The sequence below is a fragment of the Peromyscus californicus genome, unplaced genomic scaffold (genome assembly GCF_007827085.1).
Source record: "Peromyscus californicus insignis strain IS unplaced genomic scaffold, ASM782708v3 Scaffold_17__1_contigs__length_78620276, whole genome shotgun sequence".
NCBI classification, from domain to species: domain Eukaryota; kingdom Metazoa; phylum Chordata; class Mammalia; order Rodentia; family Cricetidae; genus Peromyscus; species Peromyscus californicus.
In genome coordinates this window covers 13,698,472-13,716,221 of record NW_026294469.1, presented here as the reverse complement: position 1 = coordinate 13,716,221, position 17,750 = coordinate 13,698,472, and the positions used below count along the sequence as shown (strand labels likewise).

The 17,750-nt window shown below is 45.5% G+C and overlaps 1 protein-coding gene and 1 long non-coding RNA gene across 4 annotated transcripts in view; one reads left to right on the top strand and one right to left on the bottom strand.

Moving 5' to 3' along the window:
- The window catches only part of Mapre2 (microtubule associated protein RP/EB family member 2), a 149,605-nt gene extending 135,687 nt beyond the window's left edge, over positions 1-13,918 (bottom strand). The window contains exon 1 of one of the 2 annotated variants that reach the window (XM_052741645.1): positions 13,857-13,918. The gene's annotated coding sequence lies outside the window, so the exon portion shown is untranslated. Of the gene's footprint in view, positions 1-13,847 lie in introns of both variants that reach the window. The other variant, XM_052741646.1, reaches the window with a different exon arrangement.
- Positions 13,919-13,967: 49 nt separating this feature from the next.
- Positions 13,968-17,585, top strand: LOC128112584 (uncharacterized). 2 transcript variants are annotated; one of them, XR_008219034.1, is made up of 3 exons: positions 13,968-14,085; positions 15,644-15,689; positions 16,604-17,585. It is a non-coding gene; the product is annotated as an uncharacterized LOC128112584 (long non-coding RNA). The 2 variants fall into 2 exon arrangements; XR_008219033.1 differs by having other exon boundaries at positions 14,050-14,226.
- The last annotated feature ends 165 nt before the right edge of the window (positions 17,586-17,750 follow it).

Sequence of the window (17,750 nt, the reverse complement as noted above, 5' to 3'; positions counted from 1 at the left end):
TAGGGTGCAGCAGGTGCTGCGTTAGCACGCTGGCCAGTTTCCTTTCCCAACCCCAGCAGGGGCATGCTGCTCCATGTCTTACAGATGCATGGGCTGAGGAGGTGGCATGTTTGTCAGCCTGGGCAGCTGGAGGGAGGTTTGGCTGTCACCATGCACATCTGTGTCATACGCCAGGTGCTGTGCTAGATGAAGATCTGCCCAGTGCCAGCAGACTTACAGACTGGTTAGGCGACAAATTCATAAATTAATAGTCATAATCTGGGGCTGTGAACGCACTGCTAATGACAGGGAGAGCAGACACACGGGAGGGAAAGATTTATCACGGCTATTGTCTTGACTAGTGTGCAGAGAGTGAGCCATTTGTGTTTTTCACTCTGAAAGTGAGCATCTTGCTCCTCAATCTCGGCTAAGGCAGTGTTTTTCAGACTTCATGATTCACTTGGCAATCTCATTAAAAGACATGTTTTTTGAAAAAATGCAGATTGTGACTCAGTAAGAATGGGTGGGTGTGGGAGGCTAGTGTCTCCCCCCCACTTTAAAAGCTTCCAGGTGACTCTAATGCTGATGATCTGAGGACTACCCCTTGAACTGCAAGGCACATGACCTCTCTCAAGACTCTTTCCAAAACCTGCTACTATGGCAACCTAACATATTCAGCCAGATGGCCCATTCACTCAGCTGATCCCGATTCAAATGCATCCATTCACAGCTGAACCTTGCAGTGGGAAAAAAAAAAAAAGATGAAATGTCCATCCTTGGGGCATGTAGTCTCCTGTCGCTTTCCTTGTCCTTTCACACCTCTAATCCTTCAGGTTAATGGATTTGTCCGGTGTCTCAGATCCTTAGGAAAAGTCCTCTTCTGTCTAAGGTGATATGGACTCAATTAGTTACTCAATTACTGCAAATGCACTGAGACTGATTATAATAAACTTTTATGATTTGACCTCTGCTGACCAGAAGAGATAGCTCTGGATCTCATTCTATGAGTACTTTCAGTGAAGTAACTGTTATTTTTCTTGGAGGCCCAGAGGCTGACATGGGTATCTCCTTCAATGTTTCATCTTATTTATTCTTAACACAAGGTTTATTACTGAACTAATTTATCTACACTGGCTAGCCAATAAGCTCCAGGCCCTACACCCCCTTCCCAGGGCTAGGCTTAAATGCATGTGAGGTTTTTTTTTGTTGTTGTTGTTTGTTTTTTTGAGACAGGGTTTTACTGTGTAGCCTTGGCTATCCTGGAACTTGCTCTGTAGATCAGGCTGGCCTTGAACTCACAGAGATCTGCCTGCCTCTGCCTGCCAAGTGCTGGGATTAAAGGCATGTGCCACCACCTGGCTATATATATATATATATATATATATATTTTAAATAAGGGTGTGGAGGATCCAAACTCTGGTCCTAATGCTTGTGAGGCAAGTAATTGCAACTGAGTCATTTCTTTTATTTTTATTTGTGTGGACAATGGCCTTTCTAAACCACCACACAATATGCAGTGTGTTTGAGAGATAGAAGCATGGTCAGGTGACTTGCTGATCTGTCAGAAGCAAACAATGAACTAAAACCTAAAACCTTCGTGTTGTACTGAGGTTGTCCACAGAGCTACCCTGAGATGATATGCTCATGCTGCCACTCTTCCCCAAAACCTCTGTTTCCAAATGCCTTCTGAGATGGCCTGTGCTTTCAACCACATTCCTAAACAGCTAATCATGCCTTCTCTTGATGCACTGGGAATTTGAAACAGAGAAGTGTCTATGAATTCCAGAATGTCAAGGGGCCCCTGTCTATGGTGGATGTGACCCCAAACTGTATTTATTTCCTCAGCTTTAAAATGTTATGCCTCTTTCTGAGAGACACATGGTTTTTGGAGATTGGGCCACTGCTATAGTTCAGTATCTTTGTGGGTTAACAGAACTTCTGAGGAACACCTTGAGATTTGTAAACCTGTCTGATAGAAGCATCAGAACAGCAGTAAAGATCCCTGGGCACAACATTTTCCCAATGATGTAACTTTGGGCATGCCATTTAAACTCTGGGCTCCTGTGTTTATGGTTTTATATAAAGTGTGTCTACATAAAGAATCGCTGCACTGCTGTATATAAAAATTCCTTAGCAACCATAAATGGCTACATAAGTGGAAAAGACAACTTTATGGTCATTATTAAACACTTGACATGCTGGGGTGATAACTCAGTTGGTACAGTACTTGCTGCACAAACAGGAAGACCTGAGGTCCATCTGCAGAACCCACATAAAAAACTGGGTGTACTGCTGCATGCCTGTAATCCCAGCACTGAAGGAGTAGAGACAGTCATATCCCCGAGGCTTGCTGGCCAGCTGGCCTAACCTCTAGGCCATCGAGAGAGACCTTGTTTCAAACAAACAAACAAGGTGGATGTCTCTGGAGGAAGGACAGCTGAGATTGTCTTCGGGCCTTCATATAAACTCGTATCATAAATGCACCTATACACCTGTGGTCCCGCCCCCCAGCACTGGATCGGAATGCTGTAGAGTCAGAAGTGATAAATAGAATCAATTCCAGGAAATCCCAATAATTAGAACAGATCAAGAGAATTCCTTTAAAATTGTTTCCTTTGGGAGACACTGAACCCAGAATTCTCTGCATGCTAGGGGTTCTAAGCTATATCTCTGACCCCAGAACAGCCTATCTTAAGAGATCTTAAGATATATAGCTTAACAGAAGGGACCCTAATAAATCCCTGGAGCAGGACCCTTACTGGCTTTTTTCAATGTGCATGGGAGCTAGGGGGTATCTAAGTTGGTTTATCAAACACCTACAAAAGCAAGATATGAACTAAAAATGCAAAAATGTGGCAACTTCTCAGTGATTATAGAAGAAATATTTTCCATGGCTGTTTTTATCTAGAGGAAAAGGAGGACACAGGAGATGATCATCCAAGTTGCCTGCAGCTCCCCAGCACTTCCATTTTACCATGAACAATACAGGCATATGATTCGGAGAGCTGTGCACTGACCCTGAGATTCTCTGTTGAATACCGTGATTATGCTGGTCAGCCAGGACAGGTGCAACACAACCAGCTCTGATTGTGCCCAGCAGAAGTAGAAAAATGTCCTGGGCAGTTGTCAGAGTGCAACAACACTATGGCTCCGGGAAGGGAAGGATCGTTTGTCATATGTCCCTGCTGAGCTCCACTAGACTAACTTTCAGGTCTCTGGATCACAGAAAAGGCAATCATTTATCCCTCTGGTCACAATTATTGATGTGGGACTTGTATATACTCAGGCCAAATCAATTCCAGCTTTCAAGAGAGGAAACTTCCTTTTTATTAGGCCAAAGGAAATGCTTCATCAAGCTTGGTTTACTCCTGTGTTTAAAGCTTCTTCTTGTCCTTACGTGCTCTGGTGCCTTAAGTAGGTGACATGTCAGTGTCTGGGAACTGAGCAGTAACCATGAGATGCAACCTCTCTGGCCTTCTCTGTATATGCAGGGAATACAGCACAATGCTAAACCTGGTCACTAGTTCTGATTTTCCTTATCTCCCCACACCTTCAGCAAGATAATGTAGATGGTGTCTTTGTTTCTAGGCCCAGCTGATTGATGAAGGAGGACCTGATAGTAACCATTCGTGGGGAACCATTGCACGGGCAGGAATGTGGGAAGAGCTGGGAGGCTTCAAAGAAGATGTTCTGCTTTATTGTTGATTAATTGTTTGTCTGTTTGCTTTATAACAGAGTCCACTTTGTAAACCATACTGGCCTGGAACTCACTATGTAGTTCAGGCTGACTTGGAACCCACAACATTCCTCCAGCCTCCCCTTCAAGCTGGGGTTACAGGTGTATGTCACCACATCTGGCTGTGAGTGGATGATTTTAATATCAGTGTATATGCTCTGCCAGAAGTCACAGTACTTTATGGTTTGGAGGAGCTGGCATGGCAGTCTATATATATCACATTACTGCTACTGCTGCCTATTCCAATATAAGAAAATAATTCAGTACGCTAGCAGATTATTAAAGCTGCATGTTTTCCTCGTGCTTAGAAAATAAATCATGGATTCTTCAAAGGAAAGAATACATTACCCATTATATTTTATTATAAAAATGAATTACTAACTACCCTGTAGAGCACAGAGATGTTCTGTGGACAGAGGACAGGCAAAGGCATGATGCTCCCATATCCTGGTAAGACCGGTGCCCACAAAGGTCTGGAGTTGCGCTTTATGCACAGCAGAAACAAGAATCATACCTTCAAACAGCCTTACAGTGACTAAGAAAAATGGAAAGAATGGTCTTGTCTGACTTAAGTTTTTAAGCAAGATCCTTGTTTAGAGCTACATTTTGAACAAAGGGGGGGGGGGAGTTAGGGATGGTCATTTTTGACCCTGACTCCTGTTATCTTTAGGACATTTTAGTAGACGATCCTTTGGCCCCTTTGGCAATCATTTCTCTAATTTTCCCTCTCCAGTATTTGCTGTTTTAATTTTTTAAATCTCTAGTACTTCTGCTTTGATCAACAAACATAATTTTCAGGGAAGGAAGGTACAAAGTCTCTCAGGCAAAGACAGGAAAATTACTGTCAGAGTACCAACAGCTTAGAGACAAAATCCACTGTTATTAGGTTTTAAAAAGAATCCTTCAAAAATTGAAACATCCACAGAGCTTTAAGATTCCAACAGCAAACTCTAAAACAACACCATCTCCCACAAAGTGGTCAGTTAAGAACTTCTTTCCCTTGGGATGGGCACTTAACCCCATGGGAAAGTATTCAGGTGAGCTCAGCTTGATGTTTCTGGGCAGAGAACACAATCATTGTTCTACCCAAGCTGCTGGCTCACCTGCATCTGATTGCCCAACATGGCACACTTGAAAGGTGGCAAGATGACTCTTCTCAACTCCACCCAAGGTCCGAGGCCTGAGCAAATTACCCTGAAGAGTATCACCACACACACGGAGAAGATATAGTTGAGGACACAAAGAACACCGAATGCACTCTTTCCCAAAGGTGGTCAAGCTGGACTCAGATGCACAAATGGGCAGCAGCTGGTGTCCATGGTGATGGACACGGACAGCAATAGATTCCAAGAAGGGAAAAAATGGCCACAGATCCTCGAATATAATTATACTCCGTTTAGTCTGTGCAGCTGATTGTGAGTGAAGTTGCTAAGTAGTACCAGGAGGCCCGGGTTCCTTTCAAATAAGACAGACAATAGCTCTATCCAACAGATGGCTCTTGTTTGGGGCACAACTTGATTCTGAAGCCCTAAGTGGCCCCTCACTACTCAAAACAGGGGCTAAGGGCTGATCCCCCTGACTCTTTCAAATTGTCTGTCCCTAAATCCACAGAACACTCATTCTACAGCTAAAAACCAAGCTATGTAGTGATCTTTTGTTGTTTAGTATTTTTTGCAAAGTTTATGCTGGTGTGTATGGGTGCCTGTGTGAGTTTGTGTACCACACATGTACAAGTGTCTGTAGAGGCTGGAATAAAGCATTGGATCTCCTGGAACTGGAGTTACAGGTGGTTGTGAGCCTGGGAATCTACTGTGGGTCCTCTGCAAGAGCAGCAAGTACTCTTAACTGCTGGGCCATTTCTCCAGCCCTGTTGGTTAGAATAATTAATGTCTGTTTAGAAGCATCAGTGTAAAAGTACTTTTGACAGCCTAGGATGAAGGAGAGGAATCCCCAGGGTGAGACGCTTTGTCATAGATGAAAGGCAGAATATGGGAAGAAAGTCACAGCCTGAGATTTTAAAGATATAAAATGTGTAGGGTTTTTGTTTTTGTTTTTGTTTTGTTGTTGTTGTTTTTCTGAGACAGGGTTTCTCTGTGTATCCATGGCTGTCCTAGAACTTGCTCTGTAGACTGGGCTGGTCTTGAACTCAGAGATCTGCCTGTCTCTGCCTCCTGAGTGCTGGGATTAAAGGTGTGTGTCACCACTGCCTGGTTTATGTGTAGGTTTTTTAAAATAGGGGGAAAGATGCGTATCATGACTCAAGAAGAAAACAGCCTTGCATCTCTCAGGCATTCACTATGCACCTTTTCCAGCCTCTAGATTCTAGAGTCCAGAAAGTGTTCCTTACCACCTGTTGGACCACCTTTGTGTGTACATCCCTCCCAAACCTGCCAACTGAAAAAATGCACAAACAGCCTAAAATTTGATTCCTCAGAAGTACTGTGACTTAACAGGCATTAGTATTTTAGGTAGAAGGAATATTGTTCCACCAATGGACTTTGAACTCTTGCCTGCCAAACCCCGTGGATGTGCCAGAGTGATGGTGCTGTAGAGACTATCAGGACCTTCAAAGGATCATGAAAGGCATTACAATACAGGCCCTACACTGTTGGGATGGGTGGGTCTGGATCAGTGTGTAGGGGCACTGATTAGGAGGCTAGAAAGTGCTTCTCAGAGCCCAGTTCCACGGAGGTTAGCATCTAATGGACCCCTGGGGATCTTCCTGAAAGGCAGATTCTCAGTTACTTCAGGAGGGCCAGTGGGTAAAGCTGCTTTGAAGTCAGTGATTTGTCCAGCATTACTGTCATCAATCCTAGAAGGGGTAAATGATTTATGATTTTGAGTTTTGTTTTTAGAAATCACTTGCCTCATGTCAGTTACCCCCAATTTTACAATAACACTTGGTTGAACTTGACGAAGAGTGGGACGCTCTGTTTCCTAAATGGCAGGTGGACAGAACTGGACGGAATGAAGCAGACTCCAGCTGTCCATATGGTGCCTCTATCTGAAATGAAACTCATTTGCAAATTCTTCATCTGTGGCAGTGACAAGCCATCCAACTGAGGAAGTCCCCCGACTGAAGGAAGTCTTCTGTCAGGAGGCACAATAAGACGTCAAGACAAGTTCCTATCAATGCAGTTACTCTTTCCAATATGCCTTCTAGAATCCTAATCAGTGGTAATTGGCCCAGCCCTATTAGAGGGACTCATATGAATTCCTGGATCATTATCTATTTTTGAAAAGTCTAAAGCAATTGTACACGGCATGATGAAACAATGTAATGTCAGCCTCAGCAGAGTTAGGAACATTATGTAGACAGTGTTTTCTACGTTTATTGTTGACTTCAGAAAAGTAGTATAATTTTCCCAAGCTTCCCCACCACACTTGAAGCATATAAAGTAATGATGAAAATTGTCTATAGCTGAATAAAATCTCAAAATTGTGCCTTCACATGCTGAAACAATAAGTACACATATGTCACAGAAAACAAGGTATGGTGGTGCATGCCAGGAATCCCAGCATTGGGAGACAGAGGCCAGACACTGGCAGCAAATTTGCAGACAGTTTTTTCTGTTGAGCAAGTTCTAGGACAGCCAAGACTACACAGTGAGAAAGGGAAGTCCCAGGACTAAAGGGCTAAATCATGAGATCACCAGCAGACATGTTTTTACATTTTTCTAGAACTCTAGGAACAACGTCAGGTCAATATTGTATCTTTGGGCTTATTTAGGATTAGAACTTCTGTGTTTTAACTGTATTAATAGGGTCTATGTTATTCAGGAATATGCCATTCTTACAAAGTAAATATACGCACAAGAAAATATAAAAACAAACTATCTTCTGTCTTTAGTGATCATCTGACCTAGGTTTAGTGGGTTTCGTTTGCTTTGCTAGAAGGAAACAATTAAATTGCAAGGATTTGAGTGAACAAGTACTCATTTAGTGGAGTTAACTGAGATGGAGTAAACTAAATGTCTGTCTGCAAATTTTTTTCTGTTAACATTCAGCAAATGTTCTAGACTTTGTGGACAACACATACTATGGTGATATTTTATTTGTATTAAAATGTTATTTGTATGTTAATAAATAAAGTTGCCCGGGGGTCAGAGCTATTAGCAAGTCATAGGAAAGCAGGGCAGTGGTGGCGTGCTTGTAATCCCAGCACTTGGTAGGCAGAGCTGGGTAAGTCTCTATGTGTTCAGGGATACAGCCAGTATTGGATACACATGCCTTTAATTTCAATACTAATCATAGAAAACCTGGAGGTCTATACAGACAGGCCGTGACGAGGCGGTCATGTGGTTGGGTTTACAACCAATGAGAAGGCAGAACAGGAACTCTATAAAAAGACTTTAACACAGGGGTAGCTCTGGTTCGGAGAGGTAGGACCACCACAGGAGGAAGGGTAAGGTTTTAGCTCTTAGCTCTGACCTCTTGGCTTTCTTCTTTGCATTGGTTCTGTGTTTCTTATTTAAAAAGACAGTTGGTTCCATCTACAACATACAACTCTCCCACTGTGGCAGGGCTGTACAAAAGTCACTGGAAACATGTAAACAAACAGGTATGAGACAGTCCAATGAAACTTTATTTTGGACCCAAAATTTTGAGTTTCACAGTATTTTCAAAGGCCTCTAAACACTTTTCTTTAGAGGTCTTTCAATTATGAAAAGCTATAAAGATTGCTCTTATAAAAACAGATGGTGGGCCATAGTCTGTGTATCCCTGAATTACATGAAGCTATAAAGATTGCTCTTATAGAAACAGATGGGGGGCCATAGTCTGTGCAGCCCTGAATTACATGAAGCCATGAATTTAAGTTCACTTCAATTTCCATGCCAGGGTATAGAGTTGGCCAGCAGGAATTACGTGATTTTTTCTTTTTAGAAAATTGAATTTATGCTTTGAGAATTTCACACAGTATATTTTTATCATATTTATTCCCATCTCCTCTTAGATTCCCCATTCCCTATCCATTCAACTTCTTGTTATCTTTCTCTCAAACAAAACAAAACAAAACAAAACAAAACAAAACAAAACAAAACAAAACAACAGACCAAAAAAAAATCCAGCAGGGTGGTGGTGGTGGTGCATGCATTTAATCCTAGCACTCAGTGGGCAGATCTCTGAGTTCGAGGCCAGCCTGGTCTATAGAATGAGTCCTACGACAGCCAGGGCTACACAGAGAAACCCTATCTCAAAAGGAGGAGGAGGAGGAGGAGGAGGAGGAGGAGGAGGAGGAGGAGGAGGAGGAGGAGGAGGAGGAGAAGAAGAAGAAGAAGAAAGAAAAGAACAAAAGCAGCAAAAGAAAAAGAGAAAAGTGACTAAAAGCAGCATGGAGTTCATTTTGTGTTGGCCAAACTACTCCTGAGCATGAAGACTGCCCTGGAATATGGTTGATATTCATATTCAGTGTCACTTGAAGAAAACTGATTTATTCCTCTCCCAGCAATTATCATTTTTAAGTAGCTTTTTAGCTAGGGGTCAGACTTGGTACCTGCTTCCTCTCCTTTGTGCTGAGTTTTTTGTTTGGCTTCAGTCTGAGCAGGTCTTGAGTGTGCTGTCAGTCTCTGTGAGTTCTTCATATGTGTGTCTGCACATCTGGAAAATGCTGTTTAATAGTCCACCACCTCTGGCTCTTATAACCTTTCCACCCTATCTTCTGCATAGATCCCTAAGCATTGCAGCCCCTCAATTTGTTATAGCTCCCCAAAAGATGGTTAAAATTTCAGAAAGTAAGAATGGATCTATTTCCATTATATCAGCCTTTGGAAGATCCTATAAGCCTTTACTTACTTGAGGGGCAGTACCTGTCAAAATAAACTGAAACTCTTACTTTAAAAGATATTGAAATAGACTTGTTCTTATGTATATATACTGGCCCTTGACCCCAGGTCCTTGACTATGCTAAACAGTGTTCTACCACTAAGCTACACTCATGTTCTATTTTAAGAAGGTCAGTGGGCCAATGAGAATAAAAGCAGGTTAACTATTAGCCAATTCTGAACTGGCTCCTTGATTAAGGAATTCCTTAAGGCACTCACAGTTGGACATGCTCTTTCCCTAGGAGAGTGAACTTCTGTGAAATGGCTCTTGGATCCACGAGTGGGATTCCAGTGTTACAGCAATCATTAGTTATGCTCAAATCACATTGTTGCTCCAAGCAGCTTAGGGAACACATCAGCTGTCACTGTATAGCCATTCAGTTTGGCTCCTACATATCCAGAACATGTATCTTGGAAATCAGTGAAGCTGAATGTACTTAGGAGGCATTGTTTCCCAGTGATCTCCTCACCTTCCGATAGCCTTGAGAACAAACGAGCAGCGTTGCTAACGACAGAGCCCTGTGACTGCACTACAGAGCCTGTAGTCATTAAGGTCCTTAAGAGAAAGCACAATCCCCAGCAGTGTACACACAGGTGCTGTCACTCAGGTTCAAGGGAAAGGCAACACCTGACAGTACCAAGTGCCTGCTAGATACCAGGTGACGCTGCTCCCCTGAGAGTGAGAAGGAAATGGGGAAGGAAACATCTGGCCAATGGCATGAGTGACTGTGACGTGAAGGGCACAAGGAGAGGGACAGTATGGAAAGGAAAGTGATAGCAACAAAAAAGAGGGAAAATAAGTGTATTTTAATGAAATATCTGGGAGTCATCCTTTGGGTACCAGTTCTTATGTATTTATAGACAGGTCCTTGCTCTAAAGCCTAGGCTGGTCTCAAACTCCACGGCAATCCTCCTGCCTCAGCCTTCAGAGTTCTGGGATTACAGCTGTGAGCCTGGCTTGTGATAATTTTTTTTTGCCAACTTTTAAAAACATAGCATATAGTGTTTTTATTAAAGTTAGCCTGCAAAATAATGGGTTTCATTATGGCATTTTTATACAAAACTTTTTTTCTTTTGATCTTCAATCCCATCTCTCTCCTTACCCTCCTGTAGCATCCTCCATACTCCCCAGAAAGCTCTCATCTTCATGTCCCACGTAGTCCATCATACTTTTCCCTTCCCCTCGTGAGATATTTTCTTTCTCTCTCATGGGCACCTTTCTAGTTTCATGCCCTCCTCCCCCATATACATACACACATACAAAAATTAAAGTCTAGGATTTGTGTGTGAGAGAAAAATGTGGAACTTGTCTTTTTTGACTTTCTGAGTCTGATCTCTTAAAGTTAAACACCTGTGAGCTCAGGATGCATGCAGCCCAGCAGAGGAACACTTGCCTAGCACACGAGACTCTAGGTTCAATCCCCAGTGTACATAGGTGCACTTGAGCAGTACACACACACACACACACACACACACACAGGGTTGGTCAATAGCAAACAGAATTTCATATGAAATGTTAGGTACAGCTATTTCTTTTTAAACAGTTCATTGAATTCAGCCCTGAATACATCAAATAGTGTATGCCCTTTTTAAAAAAATAAAAATGTACATATTGCAAATTCCTCCTCCTCCTCCTCCTTCTTCTCTCTCTCTCTCTCTCTCTCTCTCTCTCTCTCTCTCTCTCTCTCTCTCTCTTTTTCGAGATAGGGTTTCTCTGTGTAGCCTTGGCTGTCCTAGAACTTGTTCTGTAGGCAGGCCTCAAACTCAGAGATCCTCCTGTCTCTGTCTCCAGAGTGCTGGGATTAAAGGCCTGAACCACCGTCTCTCAGCGCTCCTCCTCTCTATTCCTTATAACTGAGATAACCCAAGCTACTTTACACTTTCCCAGAAGCCTTTTAAAATATGCTTTCCACAAAGGAAAGGACAAGCTGTCCAGTTGGCTTCGGTTTCCCTGCTAACAGCAGCTAGGATTATTCGAGGCAGGTAGGGATGGACGTAGAAGAGGGAGAGGCTCTGGCAAGCAAACGTCCTGATCAGATATTAAGATGTTCTTTCAAAGGAGTGGTGTGTGTGCGTGTCAATAACGACAAGCCATAATTACTTCCTATTCACAGGGCGGGCACTGGAGCGCAGCGTTGCTGACTCACCCGGCTGCTCACGGTTTATTTCTGATGGGTTTCCCTGCTGCCTGCTACACGTGCGTCATGGCCAGAATGAAAGTTTCTCTCCGTCTCCCTTAACAACAGTGCACACACTAGGCATGGACAGTGAACTTCCAAATATCCAGCAATAACCAGACCCCAGGCAGGGAAGGGGAAAAGATTGTTGTGGGGAGATGTCACAACCTGCCAGGCCTCCAGATGACAGTCATCTGCCCTACGGTGTGAGTCACTGGCACCCCAGTTTCAGTGTCCTCTCTCTCTCTTTCTCTCTCACCCACTCATGTAGTTAAAGTGGCATCTTGTAACACAACCATGTTGCTGTTACCAAGGTGGTTCTCGACCAGCTATGCAGTGGAATCACCTGGAAGTTTTGTTTAATGCCAATAACGCTAAATGGTTTAGGATGGGATGTAGCTACCAGGAATCCCTAAATCTCCCTCCACAGGTGATTCCACGACGAAGCCAAGTTTGGTAATCAGAGCTCACGCGCAAAGGAAGCTTTCCAAAGACCACCCTATTTCAGAGATCAACGGTACAAGACACTTTCCCAGTTGATGTGTTAGCTTCGGAGACAAAGTGACAGCAAAGCCGGGTGTTACAGAGGGACGAGGGACGCTGCCTGGGCGAGCACTTCCCCACCACCGCTACCTCTTTGCCTGGTATCCAAGAAAAGCACCCCGCATTACCTTTCTGATTACCCTTTGATCTCTGATCTGTTTCATCCTAGCGTCCCGTTCCGGCAAGTGGCACCGCCGAGGTCCTCTCAGATTAGAAGCACGTCCTGCTCAGACCTCATTCAAGACTGGACTTCTCTTGTACCTAAGCTAGGGCAGTGCCTCCGCCTTGCACCGCGGCCCCGGGGCAGATACTTATGCTAATCAAGAAAGTTCTTGCGACTCCTTTACTCCCTGCGCGCAGGCACGCGCGGGTGTGGGTATTTACTTAACCCTTGATTTTTGCAACGACCCCTCTACAGTGCTTGTGGCAGTCATCTTGTTGCCTAGTGGGTCTGGATCACTTTATTTATTTTTTCCAAAAAGGGATTGGACATGAGGAAGTAGTGAATACCTGCTGGGAGTGAGCGGGTGGAAGTGGGGACAGCTGGGGCGTCTGGAGCTGAGGTGAAGGGACAGTTAACGTTAGGAATATTAATTATTCAGCGCGCCACTGGCCCAACGAGGACTAGCAGAAGGGGACTGGAGGTTAAGACAAAGGCTCCTGGTCCAATGGCCGCAGCTCCATTCCTCCGAGGCTGCAGCTGCGTCTTTGACACTGGCTTGGCAAAGTGACTCAAGGGGTGACCAGACCCTCTTGCTCTTTCTGGTCGGAAGTCTGCTTTGCCTTAAGGCTCAGATTTAGAGAGGAGGGTCTTTTTTTAACCCGCCCCGCTTTCTGAGCCTTTGTGGCCTCACTTTTGGCCCCGGCGCAGCACTTAGTAGGGTAGACTGAAGAATGCCCCTCCAAATCAGAGTGGTGGTCTCCGAGTAGCCCTCTCTCTCTCTGCGGGTGTTCCCTGCCGAACCCCTCAGGACCAGACTAGCAATCCACTTTCCTTGCCACACACCCGGCCCCCAAGTCCCGGATCCAGGAGAGATCGGTCCCAGCCGCGTGACCAGTGTCCCCAGACAGGACGCACCGGGGGCGGCAGCAGAGCTTGGGGATCCGGGGATGCACTCCAGACTGTGGGCGCGCGCGGCACACTTCTTGGTTTGCCCCAAAGTGCGCAGCTTCTAGGAGCTCCGGGGGCTCTCAGCCCCCGCGTCCCGGTCCTCCAGCAGGAGGGGCCGAGCTCCGAGGGCGCGCACCCACAAGTCCCCCTCTCCTAGGTGGCCTCAGTCTTCACTCTCCGGCCAGTGCACTTTGTGTCTGCCAGCGTGGCAGCTCTGACTCCCTTCCTCTTCTTGGGGTCTACTGCTCTAGCCCCCCACCCGAAGAGAGGGGTGACCCGTAAGAGCGCGGCTGCGTGCACACCCCGGGCTGGATAACTTCTTGATGGGCTGGGAGACCCCGGGATCCGCTTGCTCCGCGATCTGCAGCCAGCAGACCCGGGCGGGGGTGGGGGAGGCGCGGCCAACGCGGGGCCTGGGAGGGACCCACCCAGGGCAAAGGGTGTCGGGGTGCGCCAGGGTTGTACAGCTTTGAACGTACTTGACTCACCTGCTCCGGCGTTGTCGCCTCCTTCCTCTGCTGACAGCTGGGGGCTTTGTTTTCTCCACCCCCTCAGCCCGCCACGCTCCGCCTCCACAGGCTCACGTGACTCGCCGTCTGCCACCATCAGCGTCCACTCCGGAGAGCCCCCCCCCCCCCCCCCCCGGGCGTCCGCCTCTTCTCCGGGTGCGGGGTGCAGGTGGAGACCCCAGCTGTGGAGGGGACCCCCAGGTTCGAGGTGATTCTCAGGGGAACTCTGGGTCAGACCGGCTGAACTGGTGACCGAGGGAAAAGTGTGGGGGGTTGGGGGGAAAAGGGAGAGAGCCGATGGCTGCAGCTAGCCGAGAGGATCCAAAGGCGAAGTCCCACCCTGAATGAGGTACCTGCACCTAGGGTCTGCACTCACTCCTAGGGCCTGCTGGATAATGAGGGGGCAAACTTATTGCTTCATGAATATTAATTAAAAGAAGCACCTCTTTGCCGGATGGCGCGATTAATGATTTAGTAACTGTGAAGCACCGAGGTTCCAAATGTATCCTTTCGATTCTGTTGATGTTTGGGTTCAAGCTGGAAAATAGGTTCCGGACTGGGGAAACTCACTCCGGAAGATGATTTGATGTGGGCACTTGTCCATCCGGAACAGCAGTTGTTTTTAATGAAACGAACTAAGAAAATGTTCGGGCCTCAAGACCAGGCTCAGTATCTGCTGCTCTTGGAAGTGGTCCCGACCACTGCTGTTCACAATACTCTCCAGTGTCTGAATCTGAAACAAATTGTTGTGGGACTCCATCCTTTGGTCCCCAGAGAGAAGGGTCAGCCTCATCCTGAGGACCCCACCCTTCCCTGCTAACTAAGGGGAAGAATGTGTCTCCTCCAGTGTTCATTAAAAAATCCTTGTAGGGGTTGACTTAGCACAGCACTCACGCAGTTTCTCGTGCAGACGGATCCCCTGGGAACCTTGTTAGAACCCAATTCGGATGTGAGTAGATCCAGCCTTGAGCTCAGATTCTGTGTGCCTAGTGAACTCCTAAGTGATGTAAGTGCTAGTTTGAGCACAAGGCTTAGAGCACACTTTGACACCAGCTAGCCCTTGTTGTGTTCTGGCTGCCCGACTCTGGCTGTAAGATGGGACTGGTATTAATTATTCTCCAGGTTGCTATGAGAAAAGGCCAGCAAACGCAGCTCGAGGGAGGAGGGGTCAGTTTTCCATCATGGCAGGGAAGAAATGGCTGCAGGAGTGTGAGGCAGCTGGTGAGACAGTGGAGAGCAAGGGATGGGCTTGCTGTCTCCTTTGTATTCACTCTGAAACCACAGCCTATGGGATGGTGCTACCCACATTTAGGGTGGCTCTTCCTACCCGGGTTAATCCGGTCTCAGAGATTTGTCTCCTAGGTGACTCTAGACCCCGCCAATTTGATGATGTTAACCACCCCAGCATAAATACCCAGCTCACTGCAGGCCCCCGCCCCGGGAGGACAAACCAGGACGTAGGTAGTGCCCGACACACCAATGTTTAGGAAGTGTGAGCTAATTAACTGCTGGGGTCATCATAGCAGATGTGACACTCAGCTTGCTTGCAGGAGTCTGGTGTAAATGGTGTAGGGATAAGGTAGTCACCCCACAAACAATGGTCATTCCCACAGTACACCAGACAAGCAGGTGTTTGTGTCATGAATCAAAATTGGCCACAGTGCAGAGCAAATCCTATTTGTTCAAAAAGTTCATTTTCTACTTTAAATTGTGACGAATTGGTTCTCAGACACTGAATTAAAAAATCATTTTGCTTTTTATTACAGATAATGCCAAGCTGCCTGTTGGATGGGTAATCTATTTTAATATGGAGTGAGTAAATGGATTGTTAAGGAGCTGTACATTTCCCCTCCTCATTAAAAAACTTGAAATTTAAATATAAATGGCTTTATTAATGAAGATCTGATATTCTTAGCTGTCAGGATGAATGGGGATGTCATCGTACTTCCCATTCCCTGCTTGCCCTGCTCCCTCTGTGCCCCAAATATAGGTATTTCTAAGATTAATTCTTCCCCTCTCTACCAACTGCCTCACAAATTCAATTTATGTTTTAGTTCAGTTTTTGAGTGTGTGGAGATTACTTCTGAATCCATACCTACATCCTTCACTTCTTCCCAAGTCCCTGTCTACAGAGTGAGCTCCAGGACAGCCAGGACTACACAGAGAAACTGTGTCTCAGAAAAAAGAAAAGGGGGGGGGGAGTTAGTTGTAGTTTTAGCATTCAAGTCTTTAGGTTCTTTTAGTCTGTGATTATAAAATTAACTTTGGCGGTGGTCCTGAGGTTTGAATCTGGGACTTCTTAGGTGTCAGGCAAGCACCCTGCTACTGTACCAACACTCAGACCATGCCTACCCATAATAACTTTGATTTAAACCTATGCTGATATTACTATGCTGTCTGCTGGGGGTAGGGATGGGGTGGTATTTTTGAGACAGGATCTCTCTGCCTAGCCCCAGCTGTCCTAGAACTCACTATGTAGACCAGGCCGGCCTCGAACTCACAGATCACACATATTTGCTGTGCATTTCCACTGAAACCCCCAGCAGCCTTTAGTGTGGTTTAAAACTTCTACCTCTCATAACATTGACACCTTCTCTGTGTTATATCAAGACGGCTGCCTGCATTGTACAACCTTCCACTAGTGATCTAGGGACCTGACGAGGGTGTGGATACACAGTGTGATTTATCTCAGCTACCTTACTGCTGTTCCTTGGTATTTCCTCTAGACTTTGTCTTCAACGATGACTGTCATCAACTCATATGTGAATGCGACTTACTGGTGTAAGAGCCACGTCAGCAGCCATGAGCTGTTGCCAAGAGGATGACAGTGTGAAGACAACTGGGGAGAGACCGTGTCCTTCAGGACAGGACAGACTATACTGCTGTAACAAATGCTACCAAAATCTCAGTGGTTGAATACACAAAAAGGCTCCCGGGAGGCTGTCCTTGATGCTTGTCTTTCCAACCTGCTTCATCCCTTTGACATCTCCCCGAGCACACAACAGGACAAGGAGCAGGAAGAATTGCACACCAAACCTGAGAACCTGAGTGCTTTCACTCACAAATGACCCAAGGCTTTCTCAATTGCATTGCTTAAGGGACGTTGTGCTAAGTTCAAACTTTAAGGAACTACATGCTCAAAGGGAACAGGAAGTAGTAAGTTTGTGATAGTGGATAATATGGCCCACAGTGATCCATTTAGAGGAAGTTAGGGATAAAATTAAACTAAAGCAGGTTAGCAGAAATCACAGTTGGGAGGCTGTAGCACTGTGTGGCGTTTGGGGCGGGGACCATTAATGTTGTGCTGTTTTAATACAATATGAATGAGAAAAACACTTGTCAGTCTACTCCAGCTCCCTCTACTCCAGCTCAGTCTACTCCAGCTCAGTCTACTCCAGCTCAGGCTACTCCAGCTCAGTCTACTCCAGGCCAGTGTACTCCAGGTCAGTCTACTCCAGCTCAGGCTACTCCAGCTCAGTCTACTCCAGCTCAGTCAACTCCAGCTCAGTCTACTCCAGCTCAGGCTACTCCAGCTCAGTCTACTCCAGGCCAGTGTACTCCAGGTCAGTCTACTCCAGGTCAGTCTACTCCAGCTCAGGCTACTCCAGCTCAGTCTACTCCAGGCTCTGGTTGTCCAGACTCATCTGTGACATATTGTCTTGGTTCTTCCCCAGGGATCATATCTACCTTAAATGTGTAAGACTACAATTTTCTTGACAATTATGATATATTTTTTTTTAAGTTTGGATGAATGTATGTGTGTAAAGAATGAAATCTTAAAACAACGACAACAACAACAACAAAATAGGGGAAAACCATTAGGATAAAATTATCCCAGGTCATCTGCATGATCATCTGAACTATGCCTTTGAC